At 35.7% G+C, this 22,715-nt stretch overlaps 1 protein-coding gene across 1 annotated transcript in view; it reads left to right on the top strand.

Moving 5' to 3' along the window:
- NEGR1 (neuronal growth regulator 1) overlaps positions 1 to 22,715 on the top strand; it is an 821,802-nt gene that overhangs the window by 394,017 nt on the left and 405,070 nt on the right. The gene's annotated exons all lie outside the window — the stretch shown is intronic.

The following is a 22,715-nucleotide window of genomic DNA, read 5'->3' as shown; positions in this document are numbered from 1 at the left end:
ACAAGAGTTAGGAAAATCGTGGTATATTTTAAATGTTGGAATTTTTTTAAATACTTTCAACATAAAAGAAAAACAATGGAATATAATAGTGTTATTCATAGGACATCTCTGTATATGTATGTATGTATGTACATGTCTTTGTTCAGTGCGGGAGACAGAAGCTACTCAAGATATTTTAAACCCAGATAGATTTTTATACAGGAAAGTAGGTGCTTACACAATTGTTGGAGAAGCTGTATATCAGGCCTTCAGACATGGCAAGGAAAATATTTCATATCTGACCTACCAGATAGCTAATGTTGAAAATAAGTAAGATGAAAATCAGGAGACCACCACTAGTAAGTTCTAATCGTTTCATCCTTCCACTGATTTCCATATTTTATTCATCATGTGATTCATCATCAAAGCAATGCAAACATTCAAATCAGATCTGATCTTGAACTTTACTTTATTGAAAAACTTGCTAGAAACTGTCCTCTCTAAAAAAAGTGGCTCATTGAACTGTTTTCAGTATATAACTTTCCTCTCATGAAATAGTCTATACATTCCTCTTGTTCTCAATATGTTCCTAAATCAGAAGCCTTACAAAGCACTGTTTTTTGTTTCTCATGTGTTATTCTACCAGGTATATAAAGCCATGTGCATCTAGAGTACTGTATAAATAATAAATAATAATATTTATGTCCTTCAGGGGAAAACTGAAAAGTTTTCTACTTTAATTGAGTTCTTCTGTTTGTGTTTTTGATGTTTTATTTATTGTGTTCTTTGTTGGAAGGATTTTTTTGTTTATTGTTGTGGTTCCTGTTCTATTTCAGCACTAGAAATAGCTCCTGTCTTGTGTTGCCCTTTTCTTTGAAATTTTGTTTAATTTCTGTCAGATGAAGGTGCTTTGGAGGCTGGAGGGCACTTATGTCAATAAATTAAGGATATAAAAAATGCCATCTGCCACTTTCTCACCTACTCTATAACATTTATCAATGTATCAAGAAAAATTACTTTAGTCACAATTCCTGTACAGAGAAATTTATTTTCTTGTTTTTCTCTGATGACCTTCTAATTTTTAGGTGTAATCAGATTGTAGTGAAAGCCAGTGAATTATACACATGCTATTATTAAGTTTAAACTCTAGCCATTGCTAGCCCATTCAGACCATGGCAGAACATCCCTTGCGATGAAGTGGTGAATGGAACAAACCATTTGTTTCAGGGTGCCTCAGTGACAGGGATAAGCTGCGCAGTCTTCATAATTGCAAATCACTTAGGATGAGTAAGGACAAGAAGTGATGCCATGAGACTTGAGGACCCAGGTGGCCTCTCTCTGCTATACACCCTGACAACCATGTGGAGAATGCATCAGTGCATACTGACTACCATAACTAAGGAAGGGAATATAATTGGTGTCACATGAACAAATTTTCTTGCCAGATGTGATGAAGTATCTGCATTCTGATATGTGATTTTGGGCAATTTGCTTACTTTATGAGTTTCAGTTTTCTTATCTATAAAAGCATGATAAAACAATACCATCTTAAAATGTCATGCGAAGAATTAAATAATACAACATATATAAAATAATTAGCACATAGTAGTAAATGTTAAGAAATGATATTTCAATGTCCTATTAATAATGGACACTCTTCCTGTTCATTATGAGTGATCATCACTTTGGGTAAGTGCCAGACTATTCAAAGTTGTATTCCCTGAGGTGGCTCTGAAGGACTGTTACTTTCTATTCCCAACTGAGAAGGAGCCATCTGCTTTGGAAACTTAATAACCATGTGTAGGAACTCTAACTGAAACAAAAAGGAGTATAACCAATATTGTCTCTTTCAATCATTTATGTATTGAGGTACATTTTTGAGGATATATGATGTGCTCAGCATTGTGATAGATACTGAGTCTAAAGACAAAAGAAAAAGGTATGATTCTCTTTTGAGAAGCACATATATGTCAGTTGATTGATGTCAGTGCAACATAATCGAAAGGGTAAAGGAAAGTACAGAATAAAGAGGAAGGCCACTGACCCCTTAGTACAAGTGCAGAGCAAAGGAACCTACAGGCAATGCCAAGATTTATTTCAGGGAATATGTTGAGATGTTGCTGTAAAATCATTACTCCAGAGCAGGTTTGGATAGGAGATATCTAGGGAAAAAGAGAGAGAGTGAGGGAAGAAGAAATTTTCTCATGTTGATTTTTGAAATTGAGAGAATGATGGTGTATTAGAAATGGGGATGGAATGGAAACTCAAGCATAGCTTTGTAATAAGAAGTGTTAGGAGTGTGAGCTATGGGACCAGTATACTTGATTTGGTTCTCATTTTTGTCTGTTCTTCATTCTGTCCTTAATCTCTTTTTGTTCAAATTTCCTGCTCTAATAAATATTCCAAGGTGTTGTGAAGATTGAAGTAAATGTATGGGTATGTTCGTTCTCAATGATAAGAAGAGGAACTGCATATAATAAGCATTCAAAAAAGATAATTGTTATTCATATTGGGAAAAAAAGTAAGATGATATCATGGATTTCATATAACTTAGAGAAAAATACATACAAAAATGCAAATGCAAAAAATATATAAAATATTAAGATATTTTATGTCTTCTGTCATAAATAACTAAAGTTTATTTTCAGATTTTCACCTCCATGTGTGTAAAACTGGCATAATGTCCTAAGAGATGGCATAATGTCTTTAAATGGTGTACTGACAGGGGCTAACTTGTCTAAATACATGGTTTCTGTTTTCATGGAGTGAAATTTATTTATTTCGTTCAACTCTGTTGACTCAGATCTCTTCAATGGTTAAAAAGAAAAATGGAAACAGCGATAATTACTCACTAACTTGAATTAATGTGACTGCATTATGCCCTAATAACTGCAGTTTACTCATGTCTCCTCTGTAATAATCCAAAATTAATTTCATTTTATGCTTGCAAATAATCAGTTTATTTATAAAGGTTAGCCGTCTTTCTTAGCACAAGTTATTCCTTTCTCATTACTTACTAGATTGTGCTAATGAAGCCAAGGCTAGAGATGCATACAGATCTATTTCTCTTGCTCTCTTTGGTGTTGAAGGGGCAGCATGGGAAGGAAATAAGTCTGCAGATAACTGGATTTGGAGCCTGGAAACCTGATTCCAGTCTCAGCTGTTTGCAATGCATATGGGCACCTCAGTATCTCCTACCCTCTCTCATGGAGAAGACCAAATTTGCCCCAAAGGAAAAAGTACAAAAGTATTAATACTCTAGATTCTTCCAAGGAACTGTAAAGTCCACCTTTCTTAGATTCTAATAATAGTGTGGTGATTATTGTATGCCAGACACTCTCCTAGGTGTTTTACATTTAGTTTTCATGACAACTCCAGGAGATAGATGCCATGATTATCCTCATATTATAGATGAAGAAATTGAGTCACAAAAAATGAAGGAACTTTCCCAAGTTAATACAGTTATTAAATGTTGAAGCCATGACTGATAGCCAGGCTGCTGGCTCCAGAGTCTGTGATCTGAAACCCTGTGCTATGTTACCTCTCAATAGACAGATCCAACAAAATATTCTATAATTTACAGGTAATCACTATTTCCTTATTATAAAATGAAAATACATCATAATTGAAAGACAGTAACTTCTTAGCTTTTAATTGTTAGCAAACTAGTAATTGTCCTCTCAATGGGCTCATCTTGCTGTTGGTTTCATTGGATGCCCAGTTATACTATTTTAATTTGATTATGCAGATATGCTGTTCTATAAAAATAATCTCCAATTTCTTCATGTCCATATGTTCACTATTCCCAACCACAGAAATGCTTTATGACTTGGGAAATTGCTTATCCTTTCTGGGTGAGGATTAATTTTCTTCATCTGTATATAAAAGATAGAGATACAATTTAAATCTCTAAAGGCTTTTCAACTCTAAAATGTTAACTTTCTGTAATTCTATAAGAATGGGATTGAAGCTTCATATTGTTTTGCTTTTAGTACTTATCCATCCCAGCAAACTAAGTTCATTGTTTTGCAACACAATAAATTTAAGGTAAGTCTCATCACTGTGTTTTGTGATAATCTAAAACCAATACCACGATTTTTAAAATATCATTTTTTTTAACACTGGGATTGAAGATTCTCTATTGAAGCACAGAATAAATATGAATCATAACTTACTAAAACATAAAGTGCTCTAAAAATGACCTGCTACCAAAGATTGTGAATAAGCTGCTGAAAAATACACTATAAATAGATAGTAATAAAAAGTATAGTTATACAGTGCAATGATCTCTCCTACCTTGTAAGAGACTTGTGAAGTCATGTTCTCAGAAGTAAATACTGGAAGGAAAGAAAGCAAGAGCAAATTGTCTCTTACAGACTGCCCTTTTGTGGATAGTTGTTTTAGTGAGGAGAATTTCTACTACTCTCCATCAGCCACACGTAAGTGCATATACTGTAGAGCTATACGTGTCTAGGCACACTTGTTGGATAGCAGGGTCATATCTGACCTGGATTGGCAGAATTTGGAAGGGAATGTTCAGTCATATTGCAAGGATTTGCAGAGCAGTGGGGATCTGGAAACAGACTGCTGGCAGCTCTTCTTCTTTTATTAATCACTGTGAGTATGGCAGATGGTCCTTGGGTTATTTCCCAAAAGCAATGAGAGGAGTGTGGAGAGATGTTCCCTCTTCTACTGTCCTCAATCAGGAACATGAGTTGTTACCTTGATATTAAGATGGATAAATGAAAAGCTCTTACTGAACAATTCATTTGTTGAGTGTCAGTTGTGTTCCAGGTACTGTAGCAGGCAGTGGTGACAAAGCAGTGAACTAAACCCTTGTCATTGTGAATTTACATCCCAAATGTGGCAAAAAAAAAAAACAAAAAAAAACAGACAACAGACAAAATAAGTAAAATATAAAATATATTAGGTCTAGGGTCAGCAAATTCAATCTGTAAGCCAAACCTGCTCTACCGCCTGCTTTTGTAAACAGTTTTATTGAAACGCAGTCATGTTCTTTCATTTACCTGTTGTCTATGACTGCTTTAGTGCTACAAATGACAGTATAGAGTAGTTGCAACAGAAACTACGTGGCCTGCATCTGTCCGAAAAAAGTCTGGTGATTCCTGGGTTAGATATTAGTAAATAGTATGGCTAAAAATTAATCCAGGAAGGGAAAGAGGAAGAGGGTGTGTTTTTCATAGGATGGTCAGGGAACAAATCCCTGAGGAAGTAACATTTGTGTAAAACATGGAGGAGATGAGAGAGCTAGTCACTCAACTTTTAAGGAAAGAGCATATAAGGCCAAGACAAGAACAAGTTCTCAGGCTCTGAGACAGGAGAATGCTTGGAATGGTCTGTAAACAGCAGAGATGCCAATGGAGCAGAGGTAGGAGATAAAGGAATGGGGAAGGAGGTGTCAAGTAATTATACCAGGCCTCCTCGGCCATCAGAAGTTTTTGGCTTGAAATGTGAGTGGGTTGGGAAGCCATTGGAGGGTGGTGACCAAGTGACATTTGACTTATGTTTTAATGGGATTTTCTCCCACTTCTGAGTGGAGAATACACTGCTGGGGAACAAGGCCAGAAGCATGGAGGGGAGACCTGGTAAGAGAGACAGGAGCCAGGTATGAGATAATTGGGACTTGGAAAATAGGAGTGGATGTGCTGAGAAATGTTACATTTTGGATATATTTTTCATTAAAAAAAAAAAGAAAAGAAAAGAAAAACCCACAAAAATAATAATGGAGACCTGATCTCCAAATAAATATCACTTGTATTCAGTTTAGGGCAATTAAATGATTTCATTTTGGTTTTGAAATGCAATAAAATAATCTTATTTTTTATTTTCATGCAAGGATATTTGTGTTATATAACTTTTCCTCCATAACCATCTATTGGGCTAGCCATCAGGTATCTACTATTAAGATTTAAAAGCATTTTTGTTTGTTCACTTGTTTTCCATAAGGAGTCTGTGACTTGAATGTCCCGTTGTGAACAGCAGGCAGTCTGAGAAAGGAGGGAAATATCCACTGAATTCCTTTGGATTCTCTTTCTTTTACTTTTCTTCGGTTATCACTGAGAGATTTGGCAGTTTAAAATAGAACTCTCCATCACTAACATGAATTAGCCAGGTTCCACTGTAATAATTTCCCATGAAAATCCATGAAGTTCAGGTTTTATATGATGAGTTCAGAGATGGCGACACAAATGCACTGCTCTGCAGGCGATCTGTTTAATCTAATGTAAAACCCATCGTGACTTTTAAAACTAACCTGCAAGTATAGCTGGGAACTGCAGTCTGAACAATCGAGTCATGAAGAGGAAAAATAACAACAGCGAATTCCACTGTGAGCTTTGGATAAGAGTGGGAAAGAACATCTCAATAGTAGCTCTCTCAGGTATAGATCTGAAGGATCAACTTGCCAGAGTGCGTGTGTCTGCTACAGAGAGTGACCACTGATGATCGCTGCCGGTACTTCAAAAAAATACCAGGGAAAATATGTTTAGAAAAATGGAAATTATTATAGAAGAAAGTGAAAGCCAAATTACAACACTGGGTGTTAGAGAGTAGAAGGGAAAAGTGAAACCTGGCAAATTCAATGCCCTCAGGAATATCCTGAGGGAAAGGAAGTCATGCAAGATTCTTTAGCTTTGCAAGAAGGAAAGAAGAAAGGCTTTCTATAGCAAGCTTTAAAAAAAAATCCCATTAGATAGATTGTCTACAAATAGGGCTGCATAGAATTTATAAAATATTTGAAATGGAAAGATAATGTGTATTTTGTTTAAGGCAAGCTGAGTAGAACTAATATATCATGGTCAAGAGATAAATAACAGCACTCTATATTTCTATAGAGCTTTATCGTTTATAAAGCATTTTCCCGTACGTTCTCTTATAAAACCAAGGAAGGAGATTTTTCAGGTGAGAAAACTGTGGCTTAGGAAAATTAAGTGCCAAACAGTTTTGGAACCAGAATTACGGCCCAATTTTTTTGCATTCTAACATATCGTTGACACTCAGTGCCGACGCTTTTCCTGGACATCAATGAAGTCTGTTTTACTCAGATTCAATATTGGACTTTACAATCACCCAGAAATGGGAGGTAAAGAATCACTAACCACTGCCATTTGCCTTACACTTTCCTGTTTGCAAATCATCCCTGTGCTATCTCCTTTGCTCTTTTCACTTTACAGATAATGAAATTAAGTCTGAGACGCTTGCCCAAGGTCAAAGGCCCTGCAAATACAGGAGTGAGAATGGAAATGCAGCTCTTCAAACAATAAACCCCTGGTTTTTCCATTCCTCCATAAAAACTGTGCACAAATATATATATATATATATATATATATATATATATATATATATATATATATATCCTGACTTTAAACAACTCATGATAACATGAACCATATGCCAGCACTAGTGACACTACACTGTTAAAAAGTAAAATAATCCATATTCCATTAAGGTTTTCCTTTGGATTCTGAATTTCTCACACAGGAGCTGAAATTTGAGCTAGGACTCGGAGATTTGTACAACAATTAGCATACCAACAGACAATAAATATCAAAATGGACAAAAGAATAGGTGGATGATATTTGTAACAGGTCTGGGATTCTGTTTATCTCACTATTGCTTCACTTTCTTTTTTAAACCTTTCTTTACATTCTTCTGCCTAAGCCAAAAACTGTTAGGTACAAATCCTTTCTGCTTCCATAATATGAGGTGTATTAGACTGTGACTTCATTTAAACAGAGAACTAAATCGTTCTAATCACTGTATCTGGCACAATGTAGAGAACACATGTTTGTTAAATGAATGAATAAATGAATAAAATGGACGAAGTCATGGATAAACACATAAATAGTTCAACACTTCTATCCAGGATAGGCTTGCTCATAGAAGAACTCCCTCTTTGATGAAGCTTCCCCTGATGTCACTTCCCCAAGCAGAGGCTGTCCCATGTAATCCCTCAATACTGTATAGATGCCTCTTTATAAACTTGTATTTCCTTATATGCATATTGCCTAGTAGGGCCCTTACTTATTTGGGTAGATGACTGCTCTTTTACTAGACCAAATATTCTGTAAAAGTAGGCACTATTTCTCACTTAATATTTTGACCTCAGTATTTTGAACCCCGACACTTTATAAATATCTCCAATTTTCCTGCCTCATCTTTAATCTCCGCCAGAAGGGCTTGTCAAGGGTAGGAGTAAGAAGCGTAGCTTGTGTAGCAAATGCAGCAATCTAATACACAGAATTGTAAAAAGACATCTTTGGGTGCATGTAGAGGGTTCTTGTGGTGTGGCTGGAGACTAGAATGCAATGATATTTGCTTACTGGAACCATGATCCATAATTGCATATTTAACACATTGACTGCCATGTGAGTTGCATTTAACTCAGACTAGTTTTGACTTTGGGGCCTTATGAAGCAAAACCTTGTGAACCAACACTGCAGATGGTTCCTGGAAATTTTACTTGTTGATGTTCTTATTGTTAAAATTAATATTGACAATTTAATTCTAAAAATGTGGATTGTGTTGCATATAACTCACACACAGAAAACAATAAAAAATAACAAATTAGGAAGGATTATTTTATTTTAATAAAGCACCTTGGCCCTAGGGAAAAAACATTTTTTTTCTAGTGTGGCAATTAGTGTGTTAAGCATGAAATCTTCAACATATCCCAACATAAGATTGCTATGAATGTATTTTTTATAAATTCAGCTATTTCATAATAGAAGTAATTTTATCTTATTGCCACCCCAATCATGTATTAAAGCAATATTTTTTTTTATGTTGGTATAAATATTACCTGTGTCATCTAAAATGCTTTGAGTACTTTAAAAGAAAAGTAATGCAAGTTTAAGAGAGCATTATTAATTTTAAGACTCTATTAAGAATGGCTAATTCAAAGTTATCATTATTGTACATAGAGATGATTAAGCATAGTCAAAACATTATAATAACTTTATTATTACTACCTTAATTCTTAATACCTATTCCAGGTCTTTCTATTAAACATGTTTTTTTCAATTAATTTTTTGACATCTTCCAAATGCCAATATATATATCATAAAACAGACTTCCTATTTTTCTTCTAGAGGTTAAATGGCTATGGCAGCTTCCTCCAGAGTTGAGTTGGCTATTTCCGCTTCATAAATCAACTGCTTTTCTCCTAGGACTAAGAAAGACTCTAGATTCATTTATTCCATTTTGAAAGGAAAAAAAAAAATTACTAGGGGTCTTCCAAATAACCTTTCTAGTGAAAAAAAAAAAAAATGAAGTTTCTTCAGGGTTCATCAGGGAAAACCAGAGATTATACGAAGCTATTTGTCAGCAAATGCATATCGATTGAATTAAAGTTGTTTTGCTTTCTAATTGCCACATTTCCTTACAAGGAACTTGGTAGGTCAGGGATTTGAGTTTATTGAAAGAAAATGAAACGGGTTGCAGTTTGACCTGACAGAGTGCATATGGGGAAATGTACAACTGAGTTACATTTTTCGAGAGGGACTTTGAGTAATGAAAGTGATTTATAGAACTTTTACATGCCTAAATTTGATATTCATTGGTGAACATTTATTAAGAAGTGTGTGGAGGATCTTAAATTCAAGCATCAAAACTCATAGGTCAAGAAAAAGGTGAAGCTGGAGCCTCATAAAGCTGACTTTGGGCTGTTACAGAACATCTCACAATCCCTTGGGTCTTGGTGCCAATGGACATTGGCTATTACACCTCTTGTTTTGATACCTATGATTATAATTCTTGTTGCCTCTTGACTGACCAATTGATTTACAATATAGAGTTGAAAACATTTTTAATCCTTTTTAAATATAAGATGCTCTATTAGATGTGGGGGTATAAAAATATACTTTTTTACTCACTCATTTACTCAAAATACATTTATTGATGGCCTACTATGTTCTAGACACTTTACCAGATTCTTGAAATAGAGAGATTAATACAATTTGGACCTGAACTATGAGAGCTCACAGTTATGAGAAGTAATTCTAGAGTTCAGAGTGGAAGTAATTTATTAATATTTATAGTCAGCATGTTAAATGTAGAAATAGAAGTATATGATCGGTAGCCAATACATTTTGATGGAAGGGATTAAAGAAAGTTTCAAAGAGGTTGTAGGACATTTTCAAGACAAAGGTACAGTTTGGTAAAATATTACTTCATGATATTAGATGCAATTATCTCTATGATAATTTCAAAACCAACATATATCTTTTAATGAACTTCTATACATAGCTTGGAATTCTCATAATTATGATTCAGCAAAGTCACATTAAATCATGTATGTCATCACTTAATATGGAATAATAACCAAGAGCACAGTCTTATCTAAGAATTCATTAAGCTGTCAATTTGAAAATGGCAAATTATTATCTTTTAATTGTAGCAAATGATGAGTAGGATCTATGAAAATATGCCAACATTCTAAAGATTGATACAAAGTTATGCACATTCCCTATAATTCAATAGAGATACTCTTTGTCTAGCTTTTAGATTACATGAATAGATATACAGCACTTCCATTCTTGCCCCAAAGATTCATAGCTTATTGTCATTGATTAGGATCTGCAAATATTTCTGAGGGTCAGCATAGATTTTTACCATGACACATAATTATTAGAAATTTCCTTAAGTTGAAATATCCAAATTCATTGTGCCCCAAATTGAAATCCCTGTCATCTCTATTCCTACTCTGGTTTGTCCCATTTCTATTAAGTATATGTCCCATGCTTTAATTACACTACTTTTTTTTCTCTTTCTCCCCTTTGTTTCCCTGTTAGTCCTCCTATTTATACCTTTGGAATATTGCACCAACTATGTTTCTGGTCATTTCTACATTAACTTGAGACCTATTTATGTCTCATCTACACTACTGAAAACCTGTGTTTACTTGCCTTCAATCTGGTCCTTCCTCTAATTGTATCTTCCAATTGTGCAGATGTCATATTCCTGAAAATACCTCTACAACCCATCCCCTTAAAACATAATCAGTTGTGGCCCATCGTCAGGAAAGGTGACATACTCCAGTGCCTACAAGGGCCAGGTAGGTAAGAAAAAGAGTGGAGTGAGTAGAATGAACACAAATGAGAATGGCAGGAACTCTGGCATTCATAGGCTTTAGATGAGGTTTAGAGGCAACTTAGTTCCAACTGGTTGTTTTCATATTGAAATACAGGGCTATTTTTCAAAAGTTTTTTTATGAGAAATATTTAAAATTCCCTAATTTTTAAGACAGTGTAGGCCAAACAAAATACATCTGTATCTGTAGTTCTCACACAGCTAACTGTATATGTCAGCAGGCTGCTGACTTGTAAATTCTGGTCTATAGAGTTAGACCATTTCATGTTGCCTGGATTTCAAGTCCCAATAAAATTTAGCTCCAGTGTTTCCAGTGTCATCTCTCATTATTATTATTATTATCTAGCACTGACTTTGCGCCTACTCTTTATGGGAACTATACCTGGTGTTTACTCCCTATAACAATTTAATGAAGTAGAAATTATTATACTCACTTAAAAGATGAAAACGTTGACATATTTAGTAGTAGCTACATAGTAATTGGCAGTTTTATAATTCAACTACAGCGTTGTCTGATTCCAAAGTCTATGCCCTTCACACTTTGTTATGCTATTTCTGAGACACATGTATAATAAGGATATATATCCTCGCAAGAAACCCATGAAAAAGGAACTATTTTTATCCTAATTTTACAAAGAAGAAAAGCGAATTATATGACTTTTCTAAATCACAAAACTGTTAATTGGTAGAAGCAGACTATGTATCCACACAGTTTAAATCTAGAATCTGCTGCCTTATTAAACTTTTTACTATGCTAACTGAATTTTAAAAGTGGATAAACAAGCAAATAGAGTTTATTTTAAAATCAAGCTCAAATGTCACTTTTACTGTAATGATTCTCTTGCTTCTCTGCTTCAGAAGAAACCTCATCCTCTCATGAGCTACCAAGTTACTTTACCCATATTTCTCTTGTGTTAATTTATCTTCGTGTGTTAATTTATCTACCTTGTGTTAATTTATCTTCTACTAATCAAGATCAGCTTGTTGCTAATCATGCACAACTTTGTGCATAGTTGGAGCTTGGTAAGGCTGTGTTGAATGAAATTAAAAATATACAACTTTAAAGGATTTATTCATTTCCTAATACAAGGAGTGTGCTATGTCTTAATGCAGTAAAAGTAATAATTAAAAATAATATGCTTTTTAAGAGAAAATTTGTCCGCATTTTTTAGCGCACTTCTTGCTGGCAGTACTTAAAGATCTTGGTTCAGTATAAGCCATCTAACTGTTTATTAGATTATTTAGAAAATAGGTTTAATATGTATTTATAAAATATTAGGAAGAAAAAACTCATTTGGTCAGGATATAAACTAGGGCTTATGTATGCGGGAGGTAATGTCAACATGCAAACCAATTCCCCTGGTAACATATTACATAAAAACATTTTGTTCAAACCAGAGTATCCTGCTGTGTTGTATGGTTTCCTGCCAAAATTTTCCTTTGCTGTCATGTAGATAGCCAAAGCTATCTGTTAGGAAAACTCCCTTCTCTACTAAAATAGTCCAACTCAGCATTCCAAAGGCCCACAGGAAACAGAGGTGTATCTTGAAATCATCAGGAATGGATGATTTGGATAAATACCGGTAGTTGGTAGTTTGATGTCACATAATCCATGAGACTACTCTCTTCTAAACTCTGAATCAAAAGTGACTTAAACTATATTCTTAGCACTCGAGGGAATCTCAGCCTTGAGAGCTTTGGGAATGAGCTTATTTTTAAGTGAACTCTGACAACATTTCCAAAAAACAGTGTTTATAGGTAACCATGGCACTCCAAAAACAAACAAGATTACACATTCTAGATGCCATATTGTTTAAATATTAGAATGTCTGAATATATGACATGTTGTCAAATCTTTCCCACTTAACTGTTCTCTTTTCCATGTTACCAAGAAAAATAAAAACATTATAAAATTAAAAGCATAAGCATTTAGAAATAGTTTCTCATAATTCTGCCTCAAAATAAATTAGATAAATAAATAATATACAGATACTGATATATAGTCATTTACTTAGCAGGAATTTTTATTTCATTTACTTGATGTGTGGCAGAGGATGTTCTAACAGTTCTGTGTAGAAACACTATATTTTGCACTACAATTAAGGAGTTTTCTTGATAAGATAGTATGTTTTAAGTGTTCTTATCACAAAAAAGGTAAATATGTAAGGAATGGATATGTTAATTAGATTGATTTAGAAATTCCACAGTGTATACCTACAGGCTTTCCTAGGAGATATTGCCAGTTTGATTCCAGACCACTGCAATAAGGTGACTATCATAATAAAGTAAGTGACACAAATTTCTTGGCTTCCCAGTGTTGATGTCTAATGATCACACTGTTGGTTGCTGGTGCCTGCAGTGGCTGTGGCAATTTTGTAAAATAAGACAATGATGAAATTTGCCTCATTGATTAATTCTTCCTCTTTTCAGGAAAGATTTCTCTGTAGCATTTAATGCTGTTTTTGTAGCATCTTACCCACAGTAGAACTTGTTTCAGAATTGAAGTTAGTCCTTCCAAACTCAGCTGCTGCTTTGTCAACAATGTTTCTGATATTCTACATTTTTTATTGTCATTTCAACAATGTACACAGCATCTTCACAGTACACAGTAGATTCCATTTCAAGAAACCACTTTTTTGGCTCATATATAGGGTGTGACTCCTCATAATTCAATTTCATCATCATGAGATTGCAGCAATTAAGTCACATCTTCAGGCTCCACTTCTAATTAGCTTGCTCTTTCTACCACATCTGTAGTTTATTCCTCCACTGAATTTTTGAACCCCATGAAAGTTGGAATCAACTTCTTCCAAACTCCTGTTAGTGCTGATCTTTTTTCTCTTCCCATGAATCTTGAATGATCTTAATGACATCTTGAATGATGAAACCTTTCCAGAAGGTTTTTAATTCACTCTTCTCAGATCCATCAGAGGAATCGCTATTTGTGTCAATAGCCTTATTAAATGTATTTCTTAAATAATAATACTTGAAAGTTGAAATTACTCCTTGATCCATGGGTTGCAGATTGGATGTTGTATTAGCAGAAATGAAAACAACGTTAATCTCCTTGTACATCTCCATCAGAGCTCTTGGGTGACTGGGTGCATCATCAATGAATAGTAACATTTTGGAAGGAATCTTTTTTTTCACAGCAGTAGGTAGCTACAGTGGGCTTAAACTATTCAGTAAACCATGCTGTAAACAGATGTGCTGTCATCCAGAATTTGTTATTCCATTTATAGAACAGAGAAATAGGGCAGCATGATTGTTAAGGGGCCTAGGATTTTCAGAATGGTAAATATACATTGGCTTCAACTTAAAGTCACCAGATGCATTAGCTCCTAACAAGAGAGTTGACCTTTTCTTTGAAGCTTTGAAGCCAGGAGTTGACTTCTCTCTAGCTATAAAAGTGTTAGATGACACTTCTTCCAATATAAAGCTATTTCATCTACATTGAAAAGCTGTTGTTTAGTGCAACCACTTTCTTCAGTGATCTTAACTAGATCTCCTGGATACCTTCCTGAAGCTTCTACATCAGCACTTGCTTCTTCACCTTGCACTTTTATGTTATGGAAATGGATTTTCCCCATCAAACTCATGAAGCAACCGTTGCTAGCTTCCAAGTTTTCTTCTGCAGCTCCCTCACCTTCCTCAGCCTTCACTGTAGACAGTTAGGGCCTCCCTCTGGGTTAGACTTTGATTTAAGAGACTGTTGCAGCTGGTTTGATCTTCTATCCAGACCATTGAATCTTTCTCCATATCAGCAATAACTCTGTTTTATTTTGTATCATCTGTATATACACTAGAGTGGCACTTTAATTTTCCTTCTGAAGCTTTTCCTTTGCATTCACTACTTAGCTAATTGTTCATTGAAAGAGGCCTTGCTTTTGGCCTATCACAACTTTCAACAGGCCTTCCTTTCTAAATTCAATCCTTTCTAGTATATGATTTAAAGTGAAAGACATGCAAGTCTTCCTTTTACTTGAACACTCAGAGGTCATCTAGGATATTAATTTCAGTATTCTTATGTCTCAGGGAATAAGAAGGTTCAAGGAGAGGTAGAAAGATGAGGGAACAATGGAGCAGTTAGAACAAACACAACCTTTATTGATTGAGTTTTCCATATTATATGCATGCTGTTTATGGTACCCCAAAACAATTACAATAATAACATAAAAGATCACTGATGGGAGATTACCATATAGATATAATAATAATTTAAAAGTTTGAAAAGTGAGCACATGCTATTAGAAAAAATGGTGCTGATATACTTGCTGGACACAGGGTTGCCACAAACTTTGAACTTGTAAAAACTATGATGTTTGCAAAGCACAATAAAGGTAAGCACACTAAAGCAAGGCATGACTATATATCAAAACACCATGCCACATATCATAGGTATATACACTTTTGTCAATAAATACATAAATAAGAAATTCTCAGTAACAGTCCTAACAGTCAACCTCAACACACTAGAGAGAATGGAATGAGGTCTTATCCCCTGCTATAATAAAATATTCTTGACCTTAGTGCTACTGATTTGGTATCTAAACCAGATGTGAATCAAATGGTCTGTAGAGGGTTGAGGGGTTTTGCTTAGAGATAGTGGTGAAGAGGAGTAGTAATATGGAAAGAAAAGGAAAGAAGAATTCATTTTTGAAAATAGGGTATTATAGGAGTAGAAAACATTTACTGTGATGTTTAAATTTGTCCTATGCTCTAAAAGATTGTGTCCCCCTCAAATTTATGTGTTGAAACCTAATCCCCAGTGTGATAGTTTAAGATGTGGGTCCTTTATGACTGTGTTCCCCAAACCCCAGGGCTACAGACTGGTACTGGTCTGTGGCCTGTTAGGAACCAGGGCTGTCCAGCAGGAGGTGAGCAGCAGGCAAGTGAGCAAAGTTTCATCTGTATTTACAGCTGCTCCCCATTGCTCACAGCACTGCCTGAGCTCCGCCTCCTGCCAGATCAGCAGCAGCATGAGATTCTCATAGAAGTGAGAACCCTACTATAAACTGAGCATGTAAGGGATCTAGGTTGCAAGCTCCTTATGATAATCTAATCCCTGATGATCTGAGGTAGAGCTGAGGCAGTAGCACTGGGAGTGGCTGCAAATATAGATTATCATTAGCAAAGAGGTTTGGTGCACAGAGACCATAGTAAATCAATTGCTTATAGACTAATATCTAAACCCTCTCAATGACAAGTGACAATTAGGCTGCATCTGGTGGCAGACTTTATAGTGCCAAATGGGCATCTTACTTAGGTTGTAAAGCTGCATCTGATGGCAGGCTTTAAGTCAGACTCTGACTCTTAATTTTAGTTCACGTGCAGCCTGCCCCTTATTTTATTTACCACTTCCATGTGCATCTTTTTCCTGCACTGTGCACTTGTCTCAGTCACAGTTTTGATAAGCCCACAACTAACCCTAGCAAAAATGAGTAAAAAACAAACATTGTTAGAGAGCTTCTTTGAAAAGGGGGAAGGACACAACGATCAGACTGCAGAAGACTCTAACACTGCCAACAAAATGAAAGCTGCATTTAAAAGAAAATACCAAGAGTCCTACTTAAACTAGTGGTTCATTACAACAGGTGATTCACATTCTCCAAGCCCACTTTGTATAACATGTGGGGACCAGCCATCCAATGAAGCCATGAAACCTTCAAAACTGCTTTGCACATGGAGATCAAGCACCCTGCATTAAAAGACAAGCCTTTGGAGTTTTTCAAAAGAAAAAAAAAACAACAGCATAAAGAACAGAAGCAGTTATTGAAGGCCACCACTTCATGAACTGTGTCTGCACCAGAAGCATCATTCCTAGTGACTAACCACATTGCTAAAGCTAAGAAGCCCTTTACTATTGGTGAAGAGTTGATCCTGCCTGCTGCTCAGAACATTTCGGTGAAATTATAGGAGAGGCTGCAGTTCAAAAGGTGGCACCTGCTCCTCTTTCAGGTAGCACCATAACTAAATGAACTGATAAAATAGCAGAAGATACTGAGGCACAATTGTTAGAGGGGATTAATGAGTCACCGTGGTCTGCAATCCGGGTTGACTTGTCTACCCATGTTGACAACAAGGTAGCAATGCTTGTTTTTGTGCAATATATTTTTCAGGAGGATATGTTGTATACACTTTTGTTGCTACCCAACATCACAGCTGCAGAACTATTCAAGTCTTTGGATGGTTACATATCAGGAAAATCGAATTGGTCACTATGTATGTCAGTATATCCATATATGGGGCAGCTGCCATGACTGGACAGCTTTCTGGTTTCACTAGTCAGGTCAAGGATGTCGCTTCTGAATGTGAGTCTATGCACTGTGTCATTGATAGAGAAATGCTGACTAGCCAAAAAATGTCACCTGAACTAAACAACATTTTGCAGGATGTGATTAAAATTATCCACCACATTAAAGCACATGCCCTTAACTCATGTCTGTTCACGTAGCTCTATGAGGAGATGGACACAGAGCACACATGTCTTCTCTTACACACAAAAGTGAGATGGCTTTCTAAAAGTAGATCACTGACCAGAGTTTCTGAGTTACAAGAGCTGCTCCAGAGATTTCTTTTAGAAAAACAGTCACCACTGGCACATTTCAGTGACACAGAATGAGTTGCAAAACTTGCTTACTTGTGTGGCATATTCAACCTGCTCAATGAAATCAATCTGTCACTTCAGGGGAGAACGACAACTGTGTTCAAGTTGGCAGATAAAGTGGCTGCATTCAAAGCCAAACTGGAATTATGGGGGCGACAAGTGAGCATTGGGATTTTTGACATGTTTCAAACATTAGCAGAAATTTTGAAAGAGATTGAGCCAGGGCCTTCTTTCTCCCAGCTGATGTGTGATCACCTATCTGAGCTTTCAGAAGATTTTAAGCATAACTTCCCAACCACAAAAGACCCCCAAACTAAGAAGGAATAGATTTGCGACCCATTTGTGAATAAGCCAGGTGAATCGACTTTGTGCTAGAAGAGGCGCAACTGTTTGAGATAGCAAATGACAGTGGCCTTAGAAGTATGTTTGCAACAACTTCAAATCTCCATATGTTCTGGATTAAATTCAAGGTAGAATATCTTGAGATTGCCACAAAAGTACTGAAAGCCTGCTTCCATTTCCAACATCCTATCTTTGTTAGGCAGCATTTTCTGCAGTGACAACCAAAATGAGACTACAGAGTAGGCTGGACATAAGCAAAGCACTTCAGTTGTCACTGTCTCCCATCACCCGCAGATGGGACCATCTAGTTACATGAAAACAAGCTCAGGGCTCCCACTGATTCTGCATTATGGTGAGTTGTATAATTATTTCATTATATATTACAATGTAATAATAATAGGAATAAAGTACACAACAAATGTAATGCACTTGAATCATCCTGAAACCACCCCTCTACCCTTTCCCTGGTCCACGGAAAAATTGTCTAACATGAAACTGATCCCTGGTGCCAAAAAAGTTGGGAACTGCTGCTTTAGGAGGTGATTAGGTCATGAGGGTGGAGCCCCCAGGAATTGGATTAATATCTTTATAAAGTAAAGCCCAAGGGACCTTGTTTGCCCCTTCCACCCTGTAAGGATGAAGCGAGAAGCATCTGTCTATGAGAAACAGGCCCTCACCAGACATCGAATCTGTGGGCACCTTGGTCTTGGACTTCCTAGGCTCCAGAACTGTAAGATGAATTTCTGTTGTTATACGTTACCCAGTCTAAGGAAGTTTGTTAATTGAATGGACTAAGAGACTAGTGTGATGGAAAAAAAAAGAGAGAGAGAGAGAGAGAGAGAGAGAGAGAGAGAGAGAGAGAGAGAGAGAGAGAGGACAGCTGGGAAATAACATGTATGAAATTGCTTGGTTTTTCAGGGGTGTGATGTAGTGACACCTAAAGATGACAGAGTCAGAAGATAAGAACTGACCAATGACTAGCTTCACTGTTTGCTCATGCCCCTGTCCCCAGAAAACATGTCTGCAATCTTTTAACTTTCATAACCTACATTTGTGTGTGTATGTGTGTGTGTTTGTATTTGTAGCTTTGAAGAAGTAAGATAATGATGCAAACAGTTAAGAACTCTTGTTGTGTTTGATAGATGGGCGAAGTACTCCTTGGCAGTTGGTATTAGAAAAGCAGCCTGATTTAAACACTTCTCTAGAAAAATTTTGATTAGCTAGAAAGGGAAGCTTGTCTTCCATCGAGCACAACTTTGAAGGACAGCCCTAGGGTAGAGGAAAGAAAAACAGCATTTCTGATTCCCGAATTTATAGCAGAGAGAACAATACAGGACCGGGGTGAGACCACATGATTTGAATCTGGCTCTGCTGTCTTTCGGTTGTGTGAATTGGGTCAATTTAATCTTTTTCTTCTACCTTAGCTTTCTCATTTGTTTAAAAATGGGAATAGTAAGAGTATTTGTAGCGTTGTTATGAAAATTGAGTTGAATGTTAAATGTTCAGAATAGGGCATGATGAATAGTAAGTGCTCAATAATTATTATTATTTGAAAGTACTTGGTTCTGTTATTTATTATTTAGTATTGATGGTACCAGGGGAAGAAACTGGGGAGGCCTGGACTCCCCTGAGTTAGTGAGCAAAAGCCTTCATGGGGTCCATTAGGTGAGGCTTTGTTTATTTTCTCTTACTTTCTCCTACCCTTCATTCTTTCAATCTTTTAAATATAATAATAATTTTAATTGTAATTACTAAGATGGTTATTATTTATTCCTGCTTACTTATGCACAGTATGACTTTATATACCATGAAATATATTTTGTGAAGATTGAGAAATCTGTATTTAATTATCAAAAATTAAGATTAAATTAAGCTACCATTGCTGATCATTATGTAGAATTGAACACAAGAAATATTTCCATATGACTGCATACTTTGCAATTAAAATGATGTAACTTATTAAGAAAATTTTTCACAAAAATTTAGTGATTTCACTAATTGTTTTGAAAAAAAGAAACATTGTATATTATTCCTAACATTGAACCTCTATTTAGCTTGACCTCAGCTTAATGCATGTTAAGAAAATTTTTATAGACATGTTTAAAATCTCAAAAACTAAAATAATTTCTGTCTGTAAATGTGAAGTACCTTATAGAAGGTACTTTCTTAGATATATCATGGACATCACTTCAGACAGCCCTGTTCAAGGGTGTCCATCAGGACGGCCCTTCGAGCAAGGCAGTCTCTGTCCCGGGGTTGGGATAAGGCCAGTCGCTATGTGTTAATGATCTGACTTTCCTCATTCCTTTCATCTCCAAACTCTTCACTTCATTCTTCTATTAGACTCACCCTGAGCTGTTGGGAAAGAGCTTGTAAGGAACTATTTATGTCTTGTCAAGCCTGAGACATAGAATCCTGATTTCATGTCATTCTGCTAATGTAGATTTAACGATAAGGTAGAAGAACTCAAAGTGTTTCCAATATGTGCAAAAATGTCAAGGACAGCCCCCTCTTCACTACCGATTGTAAGATCATACTTCCCTGCAAATACTTCCTCTCTCTTCAAAACCTGAAGGATTACCAATAAGGTTTAGGTCACTACGAGTGCCTCTGAAAGGGCTTATTGTGTCAAATCAAATGTGATTTTTTTTTCCCCTTTAACCATAACTAAAACTGGTTTTGATTCAGTATTACGATGCTCTCAGCTAGGAAACATAAAACTGTTGTACGGATAAGGAGGCCGTGGTTTGCAAACTGTGGTGTGATTCAAACCCAAGTGTTCATAATGGAAGGCCTACTTCATAAAATTCTTCCATTCTACTCTTTTCCCCATTGTGGCATTATGTCTATGTTAAGGGATGGTTACATCCATAGTTCTCATTAGTTTGATTAATGGTATACCTCTAATAGAGGCCGCCACCTGACATTTGGGGAAAAAAAATACATGGCAGGTAATTTTTAAAAATACAGAACCTGTCACATTAACCTAGTTTCATTCCCTGTGGTAAAGGTGGCAATTGGATGTGACACTCGTCAGTGGGAGTGGCCTGACATCCTCTTTCCCTCCCTCCCCTGTTCAGTTGGAAGAAGGATAGTCTGGCTTCCTGGAAAAACTGAAGCAAATGCCGAGGGAGAGCTGTTTCGTATCTCCAGCACACTATCACGTCCACAAATTTGAAACTGTGCATTTCTTGTCAATTAAAGATGTAAAGGTTTCACAAGAATATTGCATTAATGGAGTGATTCTGTTCATAAGAGAAAATAGATCCCATGCCTTGCCTATCTTTTTGAATAGAAAAATGATGAGGTGTGAAAATAAACCAATTTCAAATTTTTTAAATGCTAAACTAAAATTTATATTTAAAAGTCTTTGTTTCAGAGTTGGTTTGGGGTCTCACTGATGAGACTATTTACTTCTCTTTTGGTGTTTAAAACTATTATATATGTTTTTCTAGCCTTGATGGCTATCAGCCATCTCTTGTAATAATAGAATGTAACTTAAATTTCAGAATCTATTTTGTTCTGAGATAAAGCCTTTCTGAAAACTAGGAAAAGACAGAGGATACTGAACTGGCCTTTGCTTAGTAGGCTTGTCTGAATCAGTACGTAACTACGATAATCACCCTGTTTGATGCCATTTCAATGCACAGGAGTCAATACCCTTGACTTCTCATCTCTTATTGCCTAATGAGAAATGGACTTATTTTAAATTACCCCAAACAAATTGTGAATTCTTTTGTTGTTTTTATTGGTTTGCCTTTCCATTTAATGTTCTATTTTCATATCTAAGTCTGTTTTTCTCCAAAGATCTAGAGAGCCCATGTTTCTGTATAATAGGACAAGCCCTTCCCTGTCCCCTGCCACAAACAGGATGTTGCTGAAGCTTGGAAACTGATGACAGCAGCTGTCCTTGGGCATGGATGTCCTCTTTAATCAAAGTGAGTTCCCTAATGGGCACTATAATGACATTCATTTGCCATTTGGATGTACCTGATGTGACACTTGAGGCAATGCCATGATTACTTTCCCTTAAAAATGTAAAATAATTTTACAAAATCAAAAAGGCAGAAATATTGCCCAAAGAAGTTCAATTTAAAAAAAAATAGCAGTATTATCCTGAATTTGGAAAAGTGTTATAGTCCTATTTCTCACCAATGATAATAGGGTCATTTCATTTTTAACTTGGTAAAAACATTGTGTATATGAGAATAACAGATCTATTGATGACAAAGCATCAGTCTATAGATACCATAACATAATATCCTGAGTTAAGATATAGGATAATGCTGGTATTATAATTTAATAATAACATTGTTATGCACATCTTAAAAACCAAATGTTTTACTCTCTTGATTTTGAAAGGTGTTTGATAATGGAAGAAATCACTCTACACTATAACTAATATTTAGAACTAGAATAACGTTTTCAATGTTTCTTTTTACCTGAAATCTCTAATAATGATGCAACTAAAATGCATACAAGAAAGTGTTCCATGAAAAATTGAATGGCATTTAACAGTATAGATGGTAATATCTCTCCAGTATAAATTGATATATAATTTATTAGATATAATAAATATATTTTAAAATTTTAGAGAAAATTCTTAATAGTTTCTTATTTATGTAAGATCCCAGACTAGTGGGACTTGATAAAATTTATTTTCAGCTTTTTGGAAGCA

The sequence above is a fragment of the Microcebus murinus genome, chromosome 2 (genome assembly GCF_040939455.1).
Source record: "Microcebus murinus isolate Inina chromosome 2, M.murinus_Inina_mat1.0, whole genome shotgun sequence".
In the NCBI taxonomy this organism is placed as follows: Eukaryota; Metazoa; Chordata; class Mammalia; order Primates; family Cheirogaleidae; genus Microcebus; species Microcebus murinus.
This window is presented reverse-complemented; position numbering and strand designations above follow the sequence as displayed.